The sequence below is a fragment of the Ruditapes philippinarum genome, unplaced genomic scaffold (genome assembly GCF_026571515.1).
Source record: "Ruditapes philippinarum isolate M1 unplaced genomic scaffold, ASM2657151v2 ctg69_1_1_1_1, whole genome shotgun sequence".
Classification (NCBI taxonomy): domain Eukaryota; kingdom Metazoa; phylum Mollusca; class Bivalvia; order Venerida; family Veneridae; genus Ruditapes; species Ruditapes philippinarum.
In genome coordinates this window covers 184998-201637 of record NW_026862474.1, presented here as the reverse complement: position 1 = coordinate 201637, position 16640 = coordinate 184998, and positions in this window count along the sequence as shown.

The window sequence follows — 16640 nt, the reverse complement described above, 5'->3', positions numbered from 1 at the left end:
TCGCTTTTGTCGTTGTTACTTGAGATTTAGTATGGAATTGTGTAATTGATTTGGAACTAACGACCATTCTTCTCGGAAAAGATTGTTTTTTTTTCTTCAAGATATGTTTAAGAAAATTATCGTCGAAATAAACGTCTTATTGTTTTTTACACTTATACTCGACCAGTTTTAAAGCTACTTTCAATAAATTTCATAAAAAAAGGAAATAACGACATTTCGTTAAATAAATATGTTTCATATCAACTCCCGTTCTTATTATGGTGTACAGACAACCAAAATGAGTTTTATAAGCCATAAATCTACAACCTCATTCTGGCGAAATTGGAAGTACAATTTCTATTTGCCTGACAAACTCCGCCTTTGGGTCATCTGTACATCAACAGAAAATCAACAAACATTTTAATAGCAGTCTGAATTATACGGTATATTTCCGCATAATATAACGGATGTTGACACAAAGTCAATCTTTATTTTTAGGAGATAATTACATTTTTGTAAACGACATGGGTAAATGCACCGTGAAAAATGGTTAAAGTTTGTTTGCACAGGAATATCTCATATGGTTACAACTGATTTTACCATTGTGACGTAGCGCATGCACAAAATAATCATACGAGTCTTCATTATTCATTTGCATTTTAAAATTCGTATACGAACTTTAGCGTTACCGTGGGGTTATCCTTTTAAAATCGTAATTTATGAATAATTTTTAATGAGATTTACAATAATACGGTTAAAAATGTTAACAAAACTATAGAATGCTTGGTTTTTAAGCCGACAGAAAATAAATCTACATATTTTTTTATGTAGCTAGGGTTAGGGTTAGGGTTTGTTATAAAATACAGCTCTGTACTCCTTATTTAGTACGTGCGCGAATGTGTTCCTGTGTTTGTGCATAATTGAACAAGATCAAAAACAATTTTATACAGAACCATTGTATCTACATTTTTTAATCATCCATTTAGTATATTACAAATAGTGAAGGACTTTTTAATTGTTCAACTTTTCTTTAACAATGTCTTTAATTTCAACAACTATTTCTGTTTTTTAAAAACGGTTGTCAAGGTCGGAAACGTTCGATATAATTTGAAAGGAATCTCTTATTTTTTCAAATATTTACTTTGTTTTAGAATTATTTTTTAAAATGTTATTATGATTTATTATGATTTTCATATTTTTACTCTTTATTCAATTTTACACAGAGATTATTCCGTTTTTGCTGGTACAAACTTTTCGACTTTTAAATATGAATTAATTTTTAAATCTTCATTTTGTTAATTGAAAAACCTTATTTACTTAAGTACCTTGAAGTAACTCTCTCCCCCGTTAAAGATGCATTTTATGTAATTTCAAATAGAAAAAAACTCATTTATATGACTGTGAAGTTTGGTATAAATATTGGGTTATTCAGACATTTACTGATTTCTGCATTTTAATGTTGTCATGCTTTTGTTTAACATATGTTGCTAGATGTTGAATCGTAAATAAAGAGTAACATAGATAAATTTGCATTTGTATTTTATGTAAATCAATCGGAATCCGGTGCAGCATTTGATGCACTGCGCCTGTCTTGCTCACAACGAGGTTATGGTGCTCACAACGAGGATTAAAGCAAAAAAGAGTATATCTTCGTTTCTACGAAGACTTTCAGATAATAATTTACGCTGAAGACTTGTGGGCATCTGTTTTATGTTAGAATGCACAAAACGTCACCAGAATCGACGTTTTCAATGTTAAATTAGGTCCAAAGAGAAGTTGTCTCCAGTTTTCCAGCTACCCCGAGTGACTGCGTCGCACGATATTTCCATCAAATTGTCCACCAACGGGCAATATCTTTACATGTGCATACTCGGAAAACACATCGCTAGCTAACTGCATTCCGATATTTTTACATAAATGTCTGTAATCTTCAAAAATTATGAAAAACTCACCTTGTTTATCGTGTCACTCGTCATAGATGGGTGCTCACAACGAAGAACGGAAGTTGCTCACAACATTTTTACCGATGGACATTTTTCACTCGTTGTGAGTTAAACGGGCGTGATCTTTGCAATATAAATCGTACTGACTATCTGTATGTATTTTTCTGTAAAAGTTTATTTTTATATACTATAATTCATCTTACGCAGCGACTGCGTTTAGATTTTTTTCTACAACAGTTTGAGATTGATACATATGGAATTTGCATGACTAGAGTTGCATAAAAAATCAGTTTTCATTTTTTTATGACAGCCACACTTTATCCTTGCATATCGTGGCTACTTCCTTAAAAAGACACTTCAAAAAGAAAAAGGATTTGAACCTTAGGCCTCTCACACCCTAAACTCGCGCGCTACCTCTGCACCACGGTGAAGTACTACGTAAGTATCTTGAATAAAACAAATACATTGTAACTCTAAATTGAGAATTTTCATTTCGTGTTTGTAATCCTTATTAATTTCGAGGTATTTTGTTCACGATAAACCTATTGTTTAACACTGATGAAAATAATATAGCGAAAACTTCTCGCCAAAACAGTCCGACATGTATATATTCCGCTACTCGATAGTCAGATATATTTATGTACTACACTCAGGAGTATTCGGTAATCGACATAGCTAAAATTAGCATTTTCATTGATTAAAATGATATTCATCCGCGTAATTTGTGATTGTGCATTCATGATAATCCGAAGCTTTACGGAAATAGCCGAACATTAAAAGAAATTCATCCGCGAAATTTGTGATTGTAACCTCATATTTCTATTGTTTGAATGCACTGTAATTCGTTAAATGCCTACATTAAAAATTATTCTTTCTTTTAAATTGCTGGTTTTTAAGCAGTTTTGAGTGAGAACTACTTTGTGTTGTTAGGTCTGTTAGGAAATTTTGTGTTAGACCGTGGATGTAACCTTTGTATTTACTGATCTTGCGATCAGAAAATACAAAAACTATAGGTGGACATAACATATTCATTAAGCCTGAACACGAGCATTTATGGAAAGCATAACATCATTTATGTCCCCTGGCACCAATTTATGTTCTAATCAAACTTTCACAATCAATTTATCCGATAAACCAAACATTATAATTGATATACCTTACTGCTAATGCTTTTGTCTTGTGCTTCGCTACAGACTTCTTATGATAAACAACCACAAAACAAAGTCGGCTATTTTTAACATTTGAATTTTGTATGCATAGCTCTTGAGGGACATCCTCACTTTTGAGGATTTGTTTACTTCTATTCTTAATTACTTTTATTTCAACATTTCATTTACATTTATGTCTATCAGTTAAAGCGAAACTATATCACGCCTCATCACGCCTCCGTTGCTTATGTTATCCAATATAATGTTAATTCAACAGTTTTCTTGCGGCGATATTTACACTTATATGGATACTGAATCCTATAAAAACGAGTCAAAGTTTGATGATCTGTATTTATTGTAACCAGATGGTGGTGTGTTCTCTAGTCAGCTAATATCTCTCCAATTGATTCCCAAAGCAAGTATTTCTTTGTGCTGTACCTTTGTACGTGGAAAGGCAATCAAACCGGACTACAGTGACATTAACGATTGATATAATGTTGGTAAGTGCAATATTTTAATCATTTTAAAGTCTTTTTATTTTTTAAGTTTATTTTTGTTGGTATTGTTGTTTTTCCATGGAATAAATGACCAATTATAGTATGTTAATTCAAAGTGTAATTTAATGCTTGATTTTGAAGATGCATAATATGATTTAATTAATACATGAATGTCATGATAACTGTGATGCTGATGATAACAATTATTATCCATGTGATAACAGAACACTGGAAATATAAGATCAGATTGAAAGAATTCTGATAGAAACACCTGAAATAAAAATAATTATAAATAAAACAGATTTCGTGGAACGAAATCAATTCATCTTATGTGTCGTTAAAATTATAAAGACGTGATAGGCTTTTGTGACGTCATTTCCGTCTTTTCACTCATTCTCACTTAAGTACGACATTCCATGTCTTCAATGTTCTATGAAAATTTGTGGAGATACATAAGCCCGAACATTCTTGTAAAATGTTTTAACAATTTGTACTGCATCAAAGATTTAATTTGAGCGCAAGTTTACTAGCCTATTTACTACCCGTAAATGGTAAAATTAATTTTGGAATATTCATTCGAGTAATAGTAAATTTTGAGTCCACGCTTATCAATGAAAACGCAATAATATTACAGTATCTTGTATTAATTGTAAGATAAAAGGTTCTTTGGAGCAGATATAGTGAGAACTAACTAGTATTTGTCTTTAATTAAATACATTCTGAAAACTTTATAACATTTTCATAGATGTTTCAGTTAAATGGACAATGATTTTCATGCATCTTGATATAAAAATATTTTAGTTTATCTAGATACTTAATATCTGTTTAAACAAACATACTGTACATTGTTTTGCAGATCAATTATAAAATAATAGTAATAAGATTGACTTGTCTCGTAAATGACCAGAGCGAAAGAAAATTATAAAACAGTGATTTTCTCAATGAAAGTGATATTTCTATGAGAAAAAATATTTGTTTTGATTCGTACTATTGTTTTCGTTTACACTAACTTGGATTTTATGCAAATCTAGCAATTTTGTTGAACTTCTAAGACCATTTATATGATCTTTTACTCATTGTTTTACTATTTTCAGTTCAATTGTTTAAATACATGTTAATATGGCCCAACCTTGCCAAAGGAATATCTGCTCCATTTCATAAATAAATTTTAGTAAATCTTCAATCATTATAAATATATAATTCAAAGTATTTACATTTCTTTCTTTCAATCCATAGCATCTGGAGACTGGGTCACTTACGGGACAATTGAAAAATCATTTACGAGTCCTTAATAAATTGTCAATATATGAGATGACGTGAATTATTTCACATTTGACAATTGAATAATAAATAAGTAGGTACTTCCAAGAATTCGTCAATAATTTTCACATTTTCTTACTCGTCCATTGTATGTATCTGTGGATTTTGTTAAGTTATTCACTTTGAAAATGAGATTTAAGCATATTCGATATGAAATGCATTTCCATGAGTTGTTTTTAAAAAGATGTATTTTTTGTCAGTTCAATGATTGATTCTCATTTCCAGATGTTCATATAAATAGATGGTATAAATTTTATTTAAAGAGACCAAATAAAATCACCCTACCATATGCACAAATTTAAGGACCAGTGTCTCGAAAATGACGAAATTTATTTTCTGGTTCTATCTAGAAAACCTGTCATAGGGAAAAATCTAGGACATCTGTACTGGTAATATTTTATATTTAAGATGTCGAGATACTTATAATTTTGGAATGGAATAAAATTTTAATATACAAGAAAGTTCATTTTTCAGTTCTAGAATTTATGAAATGTCGTACTTAAGTGAGAATGAGTGTTTTATGGTTGGCTTACTTGTATGTTCACATTGCATTACATTTATATAATGTATAGGTTAACAACAGTGCTATGGAGACAGCTCAACGCGGTAGCTTGACACTGTTTGAACTAAATTTCTCCATGGCCCTTTGTTATGTAATATGTGTGCTGATTATGACGATATTCGGCGTTTTGGGTAACATGTTCATCATTTACGTGATGAGAACAGATAAAAATATGAACACGGATGCTAGATGGTACACCATTAACATGGCTGTTGCAGATCTTTGCGTCACGGGCATAGCGGACCCAATGTGTATAGCGGGTAGGTTTGATATCAACTTAGAATCGAAGTTGAAAAGTCGAAGAACATAAAGTAGTTTGATAGTTCTAATTAGATTAAATAAATTGCAGTTCATGATTATTTTTTTCATTTTTATTCAAGGACTTTTTCATTCAATATACAAATGATATATGAAATTGGGAAATTTAAAGAAGCTAACGATTAATTTTGTTTCATCTTACCATCAATGATTTCATATGTTAATTTAGAAAATAAATGTCCTATCAAAGTGTGTTTTGTAACTGACACTATGCTCATTTTTTCATTGTCAAATAGAGCTGAATTGACAACATATTTATAAAGACTGACTCATACAAAGGTGATTGACCAACAGTTGATTTAAGAAAATGTTCAGGATAAAATATAAATCTTCGTAAAAATTTAAAAGAGAGCCCCAATCTTTTAATAAATTGAACATTACAGGTAAATTTCAATGGACATTAACAGAAATTTCCTTTAGTCACATGAATTATTCATCGTTCATACGAAGTAAATCATAAAATTAAAAGGAAATTTCAAAATGTGAATTTAGTTTTACTTTCAACTGTTCACCCATTAGATATAATGAGCATAATGTCACTTTAACTCATTTTGCAGATTAAGGTCATTAATATTGGAGACATCGTATTTCATTGCATATTTCAGGAGCATTTCTAGGCATGGACTATTTTGATAAAAAACTTTGGCTTTGTGTAACAACCGCAAGCATGTGTTTAACAGCCTGTATTTGCGCATATCTAAATATTGTGAGCCTTACTGTCAACCGCTGGTTGTTTCTCTGTCATGACAAAATTTACGACAAAATCTACAATAAGTTTACTTCTACATTCATATGCATTGTCACGTGGCTGCTTGGTGTCGGCGCAGAGCTTCCGAATTTCTTAGGTATAGGTGGACATTATTTTGATGAGAAATCACATCAATGCATATGGAACAGAAGGGCAAGCAGAACTTACACAATAATTATTTGCCTTGCCTTTATTACAGCACCGATGATATTACTGTTATTTTGTAACACAGCTATCTTTATAAAGATCTGGAAGGTCAGAAAGAATGTTTGCAGGCTGTCAACAGGGTAAGTATTGTGCATAATTAAAAACTTACATGTAAAAAGTTGTAATTATTATTTCTTTATTCCGTTGCTTACACAATTTATATATGAGTGTAGATAAAATGCTTCCTCAAATAAATTAACTTTTCTCGAACATAGTTTAAAAGAATATAAGCCGCGTCATGACAAAACCAACATAATGGGTTTGCGACTCTCATGGATCTAGACCAGCCTGCGCCTTCGCGCAGTCTGATCAGGATCCATGTTGTTTGCTATCAGTCTCTCTACTTGTAATAGGGTTTGTAAGCAAACAGCAAGGATCCTGATTAGACTGCGCGGAGGCGCAGGCTGGTCTGGATCCATGCTGGTCGCATACCCATTATGTTGGTTTTGTCATGGCGCGGCTTATTATTATTTTATAACATTGGTCTTTAGAATTTATCCTTGAAATCACGGATGTAAGACATAAGATATATATTTTTAATATATGTACATGATTAATTACATTAATGTTTTGAGTTCGTGGACAAATTAATGATAATTATTGTGTTGTATTTTTAAAAAATCATTTCGATTTCCATAACCATGTAAATCTATTCATACAGAGAAAATGAATATGCTTTAAAAATATCTGAAAAAATTACTCGGAATTACTCTGGAATATCCGGCAGTCATAACATTATATATTATCTGGTTTGTTAAATGTAGCTACCCTAACAGTTCTGTTATAATTTAGTTTGTCCACGAACTTTGGCATTACTCAAGAATTTATTCGTTTTAGAACAGCCCATACTCTTAAGACCAGTTTGAGTTCAGCAAAGATTTTACTCACGCTTTTTGTGATATTTGTCGTCTGCTGGATTCCGTATGTAATCGTACACTTGGCGGATACAGACGACTCTTTCTCGTTGGAGGTGTACCTTTTTACGACATTACTAGCACATTTACACTCCAACGCCTCTTGTTTTATCTACCTTGGCTACAAAAAGTAAGTTCTGAAAAACATTTGAAATAAACATGCAATTGCGAAGTAAGGGTGACTTATTCTGACATCCATTTTTTGTCACATTTTAAGAATACTTTTTTTCTGTCACAGGACTTACCGGGATCTACTAAAAGGTTTGTTCAAAGCCAGAAACCGGATTCAGCCGATTCAACCCCGTACACTTAAGTCTAATATTGGTAGAGCTGTGACAACACATATATGATATACCGGTCAAAAAACTGCTCTGGGTTGGCGTTTTCTACACCAAATCTGAAAGTGTATGGAGTAAAGAGGCTGAAATATATACAATAAAATTTTGTAATTGAACAAGTTACCCCGTTGTTTATGGAATCTCCTAAAACTTTATTTCAGGTCTAACATAGCATGTTTACCTTATCACCTAATGTCCAACTGGTTGTTCTGTTTTAACTGCTGCGAGCTTTAAAACAAACCACAGAAGAAATTCCAGCTACATGACACGGGTTAACGAATATGTGTATAGAATCGTATGCAGAAAGTCGGATAATCGAATGAAGGTTAATGAGATATGGTCTCTTTAAATCGGAAAAATAAATTCATATCTATCATTGTCTTGACTTTTTGTGAAGGGGTGTATGATTCTACCAACATTACATAAAAGAGACTTATCATTAATTATTTTTTTCTACGTACAAGATTTTTAATTGTAAAATAAAACTTCAATAAAAAAAATCTTGAATTAAATAATAATATATTGATTTATTTTTACAGAAATCAAAGAAAACAAAACTTGAAAAAGAAAGAAAACAAAAAGACATATAAAATTAAAGGAAAAGAAGAAAGAAAAAATATATACAGTGTCAAAAACTAACTTTGGACTTTTATTACCATTACTCACAAACTATTAAAACTCCATTTTCATAGTCTATTTTGAAATTCTTCATCTGCGATACCACTATGTCTTTTACAGTGTACATTATACAATTATATGAAGTTGTTCGTTCAGTCACGATGCATATAACAGCACAGACAGAGTGATATTTATAAAGGGTTTGCATTTTTTGAAAATTCCTCGAACATAAAAATATAACCTATACTGTAGATGACACAAAACTGCATTCAAAATAATACATCTTAACTATAATCATGCAAATGATTATCTAACATATGTAAATAAACTTGTTGATAACCAATTTTCGGTGATTTTACGGCAGATATCTAGCATCTGAGCTTATTCGTCACCCTGATAGCATGATTATATTTTACGTTCCGAAGTGAAGAAGAACTGTAAGCTATGCATTTCTTATATGTTGTAATATGAACAATTCTTTTAATATCCAGAAGTTCGATTAAGGACAGTGTTATATAACACAATAGCCGCTGACATTACACTCTGTACATTTTGTTCCTTATATGTGTATTTCTATTGGCTAGCTAAAACATTTGTATAAGTTTGATATCAAGCAGGCAGACTATAGAAAATAAGAATCCCCACAGAACGTCCAAAATCTCAACACTGAAAATGTTGCTGACTCGGAATGATTGAGTCTGTTAACTGAAAGTATTGAAAAGTGCAAGCTACCGTCACGACCCCCAACACCTTCAACATTTCAAATAAACTGGGAAGTATTGAGTATGAAATAAGGGTGTGATATGTCTTGAAAACGTTCTCAACAAATGAAATGAAATGAATACATCTTAGGAATGAATACATATAGGAAAATATGTAGAAGTACAAAGCTAGATTCTGACATATTTTTGTCACGGTCATTCTGATAGATCAGGTTCTACTTAAGAACAAACTTAACACTTTTGAAGACTTAATAATTTTAATTAAAAAAAAGAAATAAAAACACGAACAGGATACACAGTTGTACCATTGGTAGAACTCCTGAACAAGTTATCATAAGAACTCCATCCTTCGTGTAACACTTCCTCCCCCGTGTATAAGGCAAGTGGGAATTTCATTATCGAAAACAAAACTAATTTTCGTTTGAAAAGGCAACAACAACAACAAAGGTTATGAAAAGGATGTTGAGAAAACTATTCAACTACACAATTAAGGAAAATGTTCTGTCTGAAAATACGCTTATTCTGTTTCCATATTTACAAACTTCAAAAAGTCTATGATAAAAAAGAACCAAACCACAAAGTAACAAAATGTCATTAGTTTCTTTTCTTATGCAAATTTTTGAAAATGGCAATGGCGTAGGATGTGATGTTTACAATATTGTTGTTCCGTCATAATAAAATGTCTGTTTGTCTTTGCAAATGACTCTCTATGTTTACCTATAATGTGTATAGATTGAAATATAACGTTTCTTCTCAATGTATACTCAAAAGAAATTTATTAAGACTGTATGTCAATTTTATGTATTATTAATTTGAGTATTATAATTATATATCTTTAATATATTATTTCGATAAACAAATAACAAAAGCAATAAGAATTCTTCAAAATGTAAATATGACAAACTGACTTATGAAAAGATATGGAAATGTAAATGGTTCTTCTGTGGAAGATCCCCTTATTTATTATAACGACAGAGGCAAGTAAGCGCTTTAGTTGATAAAACTATTTTAAGGTAAATAAATGGTATTTTAAAGCATAAATCAAACAATGAAAATTGAAGACAACTATTTGCAAAATTATGCAGATATTTATACTATCTAGGATAACCGCCTAGAATTTTAAACACAATAAAATTATTCTTTTTCTATTGTTATTGGAATTTGAATTAAGGGTACCATTCGTAGAACATGTACCTATGTGTTTAGCCTTTTCCAAATAACTTAACATTATATTATAGTTGTTTTGCCGAAAATACATCATAAGACTGCTTTAATTCGAATGAAGATCATCATTAATTTTGCCGACACCGTCAAAGGAAAAAAGGAGTGAAGTACAGTATGATTTTGCATTCGTCTGTACTACATAGGGGATATTGTCACACATAGAAAATGGTTGCTTAACTTCAACAATATTGCTTTTACAAGATCGACACATTTTATCTTATTCCTTTTTAAACCTTATTAACCACCAGTTTAAACACAAGTTTGTGCAAGCAAAATGTATAAAATCTATTGAAACAAAGTTATAGCCTATAAGTTTTGCAATATGTAAACGTTTTAGAAACAACTCAAGTTATAGCGTCATGACCATGAGGGTATTCTGGTTGCGTATCATTCATCAAATATTCAGGCAGTCCATTCTCCACATGCAGAATTGCGACTCCAAAGATAGTCAATGTATTTAGAGACTTTGTTCGTAACTCTTTTGGCAAGCATTCATGAAAGATCTGATATATTTTGTACAATTTACCTGTATTCTATTTTATATTATGTTCAGCCAAATTGCAAAAATAGTAAAAATTTAAAATTTAGAAAAAAAAACTTCGGTTTCTCAGTGGCAGGGCTTTCCTCGTCCTGTCACAGATAACCCCTCTCTCTCATTCTTTTAAAACACCGCTTTTTCACCGTTAATATCTAGACGTCCAATCTATCATCATCATCAGAGCCTGACATAATCATCTGGAAACATATCGTTTACTAATACCTAGGCCCTATGACGAATTGTATCAATACGAAAATACGACATGTGTCCTATAGACACCCTGGTAGGGCAAAAACAGGTATCTCGCTCGTGTATTCGACTTAAAATAGATGGGGTTTCTAGATGCAATACTCGAATATAGAGTGTTCTCAATATGCGTACATGTATGTACATGTATTTACTCTTTTATATCGAGAATGATTTAAGTGTAACGGGCAAAACAGATATTTTAATGGATAAATTTAAGATTATATAATTTCCAAAACCTCCTACTCATCGTAGTAGCAGCATCTATATCTGTGTTTATTACGAGGGGTGTTCAAATATGAATGCAACTACACCAATACCTCGCCTTTAACCACGTTTTTGTACGAACTATGTACATGTGTCGCGTAAATGCTTGTGTTAGCTCTCAACTTATGCAATACATGTGTAAATCAGTTCAGTCTAGCTTTGACAATAGCTCGATTAACATTATCTACTCGTGTATCAAGGTCTCTTTTCACTGACCAAATACGGTCCCATAATTATCAAGATCCGCTGTTTTATGTACAAGCGGAAGACATATTCAATGAAATGTGTCATGTTTATGGGAACAATGCGCTTTCTTTTTCATCTGTCACAGGGTGGTGCAAGAAATTTAAAAGCGGTGAGAATTCAGTAAAATATGCACCTCATGCATGCCGTACAAAAACTGCAACTTCGCAAAAAATGGTTGAAGAAGTTAAGGCTTTAATTGCTACTGATGCAAGATTTACAACTAGGTTTATAGCTTAATGCATTGGTATCTCTGCAGGAGCCACTCATACAATTTTTAGACGTGATGTAAAAATGACAAGGATAAGTGCCAGATTGATACAACAGAGAAAAAAAACTCTCGAAACAATTATTGAAACAGTTCCCTAAATACAACATGATCTACCGCAAGATATCATCAATAGGTGATTGAGAACGTGGGTTCACTTATGAGCCCTAAGCGTAAAGATTACATAGACAAAATAGTTGACAATTAAAAGTAATCAAAGACTTGCTTATTAGCAAAAACTGCACCATGAAGTCCATAAAAGATCACAAATCTTCCAAATCAAAGGTCCTGCAATTCAAAATTGGCCCGACAAAGAGAGAATTCTACCAAAATGCAAGTTTTATAAAGGCAATGTCCTTCATAAATAAAAAAAATATTTCAAAATATTTCAAAATCCGTGGACCGGCAAGAGGTCTCCGTGGTGCCACATTGTTGCATGACAGTGCTTTGTCACACAAAGCGCCGTTGTACGAGAATATATAAAACAGGAAAATGTTGTCGAGCTTAGCTTTCTCACCTTCCTTATTCGCCAGATCTTGCCCCTTATGACCTTTTCCTATTTCCGAGGCTCAAAATACACCTTGCTGGAAGAAAATATCAAACTCAAAAAAACCTTTTTTTCAGTGTCTGAACAGTATACTTCGAAAAGATTATGAAAACGCATTTAAAATTTGGATTAAAAGACTAAAACTTTGTATATCACATGGTGGTGAATATTTTTTATGGATTGGGTGAATATTTTTTATGGATTGAGATAATTGTTTTGGCACTGTTTGTAAACTGACCCAGTTGTATTCATATTTGAACACCCATCGTATTACTAGTTTTCACGGTGTTTTTCGCTTTTTAGTCTGTCAAAGAAGTGAAACCTGAAAGACATTTTAAACATGTTAGCCAAAGCTTAACACATTTGTCAGAAAACCCAAATTCATTTAAACACAAAGTTCGGGAAACTTTGACTAAGCCTAACGTATTTAAGCATTTATTGGGATTTAATTTAAACCATTTTAATATCACATTGTCAAAAATACTTTTTAAATGAATTCATACTAGAATATTTTACAATGTCATCTGATTTTACATTAGGTCTTTAATAAAATAAGTTCTTGAAGTTCTGCGATCGGTCCCCGTTAACGTTGCAATTCAAAAATTGCGTTATAAAGGCATACAATATATCCTGCTAAAAATAAGATTGTTACCAGGCGTTAGATGTATGTTAAATTCCATCCCTAAATAAAAAAGAGACTAAAATATAACAATTTTACAACCTTTGTTATTAATGGAACACAACACGCCAAACTTTATATACAAAAATCTCGCAAATGTACGTTTTCTAGGGATAGAAATTATTTTAGCAAGTGCAAAAAGGCGTATACATTCCGTAAGACTAGTCCTCTATTTCTTATGATAGAAAAAACAGTTCAAGAAATTTAACTTGCCTGAAAATCGCCAGTAAAACCGCCATTTCAATTGCAGGTTTGGTGGTCAAATACGCAACGTAGCAACGTAGCGATGCACCGCGAAGCCTGTTGTTTTGTCTAAACAAGATAATAGTGGAGCACTGAGCTGGCTTCCGGTTAACATGATAAGATACATAGCTGTCTTACCTGTATCTCGTGTAAAATGGTTACATTTTTTATTTTAAATCTTTCCCTAATTTATATCTCTGAGCAATAATTACACAAGTTCGATTTTTTTTTATACTTTAGTAACATTTCGAGTTAGCAACATTTGTTGCTTACTTTTTTAGTTATTACTTGGTGGCTACAAAATATCATAAAAGATAACATTTTTTGCCCTCTGTCCTGCCTGAAGTTTGGCAATATTCTAAAAGAAAACACTAGAAATGTTAAAATAAAATTCAAATCTCTGTAAGAAACAATTACTTTGTGGAGACAGAATTGTTCCAGGAAGTGCTTTAATTAAGAGTTGAGCGACATAGGCTTTTTGTTGGCATGATCTACCCGTTTGAAATGAAAATATATTTTTAATCAATGCTGCAAGTCCACGAACTAATTACGCATTACTGAAGAGTTTACCCGTTTTAGAACAGCTACAGAAATCGGTTTAGCTGACTCGACAAAGGACCTATGTGGGCTGGCGTATCTAGTGTTGTGTGTAATGGTCCACTTGCAAATTGTTTGTCATCATCTATCAAATAATTTCTCTTTGCAGATAGCCAGTAGATAAGTTTAATAAGTTTAAATAAGAACGGCTTGCTCACTCAAACTCAACATTATTTTCATTGCATTATGCACGGTAACTATCAACTTAAACAAGCGAATAGAACAATAAATTTATCAGAACACAAAGTGATACTGCTTTAAACAAAATTAAACGATCCAAAACCAGCTGCTGAAAAGGGTAATAAAGTATATCGGAATAAACAGTAAAAAGTCATTTGAAAAGATATTTTTAAGACATCAAACACTATTGTTAAAAACTGTGTTGTAAATTTCTATTGAAATCACGAGAAGGAAGCAAATTCAACAAAGGCTGAAATCAGAATAAGAAAACAAAACTTTAATAAGTTAGTTTGTATCAGATAGTTACGTTGATATGGCATCATTTGATTACAATTGTAAATAACTGCATTTTGTTGTAAGGTTTCATATAGTAATTATTGACATTTGTGATCACTTCTGTCATATTTATCGGACATTTTTATAATATGTTGCCTATCAAATAAACACTCAACGTATTTCAAAATGTATTTTCACTAAAAAGTACAAAAACACAGCCAGATAAAACCTGTTTGAAGAAGATAGCAGCAGACAATATCTTGTTTAATTCATTGGTATAAAACAACTTATTTTGTTGTTTGTGATTTCGGAACATTTACGTATACATTTATGTGACGCTATAACCATTTTCACTGCTGTGATTTTTTTTCAACTTTCAATTTTGTATTGATAATAAATTTTGTTTGTTGGCGAAAGTTTTGTTTTTAATTTCATTGGGTTGCATAAGTAATTAATTGTATACGTGTAACAAATAATAAATAGAAAACAATCCTGAAAAAACTTGAAAAGTTATTTTGTTATTTTTCTAGTGCACTCACCATTTACACTTGGATGGGCATCATGTCATTTAAACTTACATATTATTTCGGGTATCAAACTTTGGAATATCAGCTAAGATTCTAATCTGACTTGTAAATTATCTACTAATACGGAATATACCTGCTGGGGAACATACAATGTATCTGAAGAGCTCAAGTAAGATATCTACAACTTTGCTCGAATCCGAAAATATTTTGTATTGTACGTTTTAATGTTAATTTATCTATTCATTCTGTATGAAAAAATACTGTTGATACAGATAACCATGAAACACAATGTGGTACAGTACCGCCTTTCCATGTTGATCTTGTTTATCATATTTTAACAAGTATGTGGTATGGAATAGTACATGTATATACAATTGTGCAACTCTTGATAATGAGGTAAATATTGACCTGACTACATGATATTCACTTTGATTCCGTTGCCTTGCTGGCTTGGTCTTTAAATGTGCACTCGTGCTTCTGCAGTTGTATATACGAAACAGCTTGATTAACTCTTACTATAATAACGGCCTTTTCCCCCTTGTTGTAAATTTCTGATCGGAAGATCATGTAATCACATAAAGCTAACATCCACGGTCTAACACAAAATTTCCTAACAGTCCTAACAATGCAAATTAGTTCTCACTCAAAACTGCTTAAAAACCAGCAATTTAAAAGAAAGAACAATTTTTGTTACAAGTGTCCAACAAATTACTACACATTCAAACTTTAAAAGTAGCGTTGGCTTATAGAATTGTCAATAAATGCACACTCACAAATTACGCGGATGAATATGATTTTAATCAATGAAAATGCTATTTTAGCGATGTCGATTACCGAATACTACACAAATAAATCTGACTGCCGAGCAGTTGAATATATAGTTTCTACATGTTGGACTGTTTGGGCGAGAAGATTTTTGCTAAATTATTTACTTCAATTTTAAACAACAGGTTTACCCTGAAAAAATACCTCGAATTACCCTAACCCGAAATGCAATGGAAATTCTAAATTTAGAATGACTTGATTTTATTCAGCCTCTGTTTTTATAACTTCTCCGTGGTGCAGGGGTAACGCGCTCGTTTAATGTGTGAGAGGTCTGGAGTTCAAATCCCAGTCGAGTCAACATTTTTTTTAATTCTTTTTTTAGTGTCTTTGTTAAGGAAATAGCCACGATATGCAAGGATAAAGTGTGGCTATCATAAAAAATGAACATAAATGATTTTTTAGCAACGGATATACATGTATACAATCATTTATAATCCATATGTGTAATGCATGATCAACACCACACTTGTGTAATTGTCCCTTATTATGTTATCGCTATTAGCGAAGACCCCCTCTAAAGGTATCTGTTCACACTTACTAACAATATGACACTGGTTACATTACCATGTTGATCATGTTGAGCATAATTGTTTATTATACAATAATTGTAATATCTATTTTAATAAAAAAAAAATACAGATTTTATGAATATTGTTTTCTTTTCTT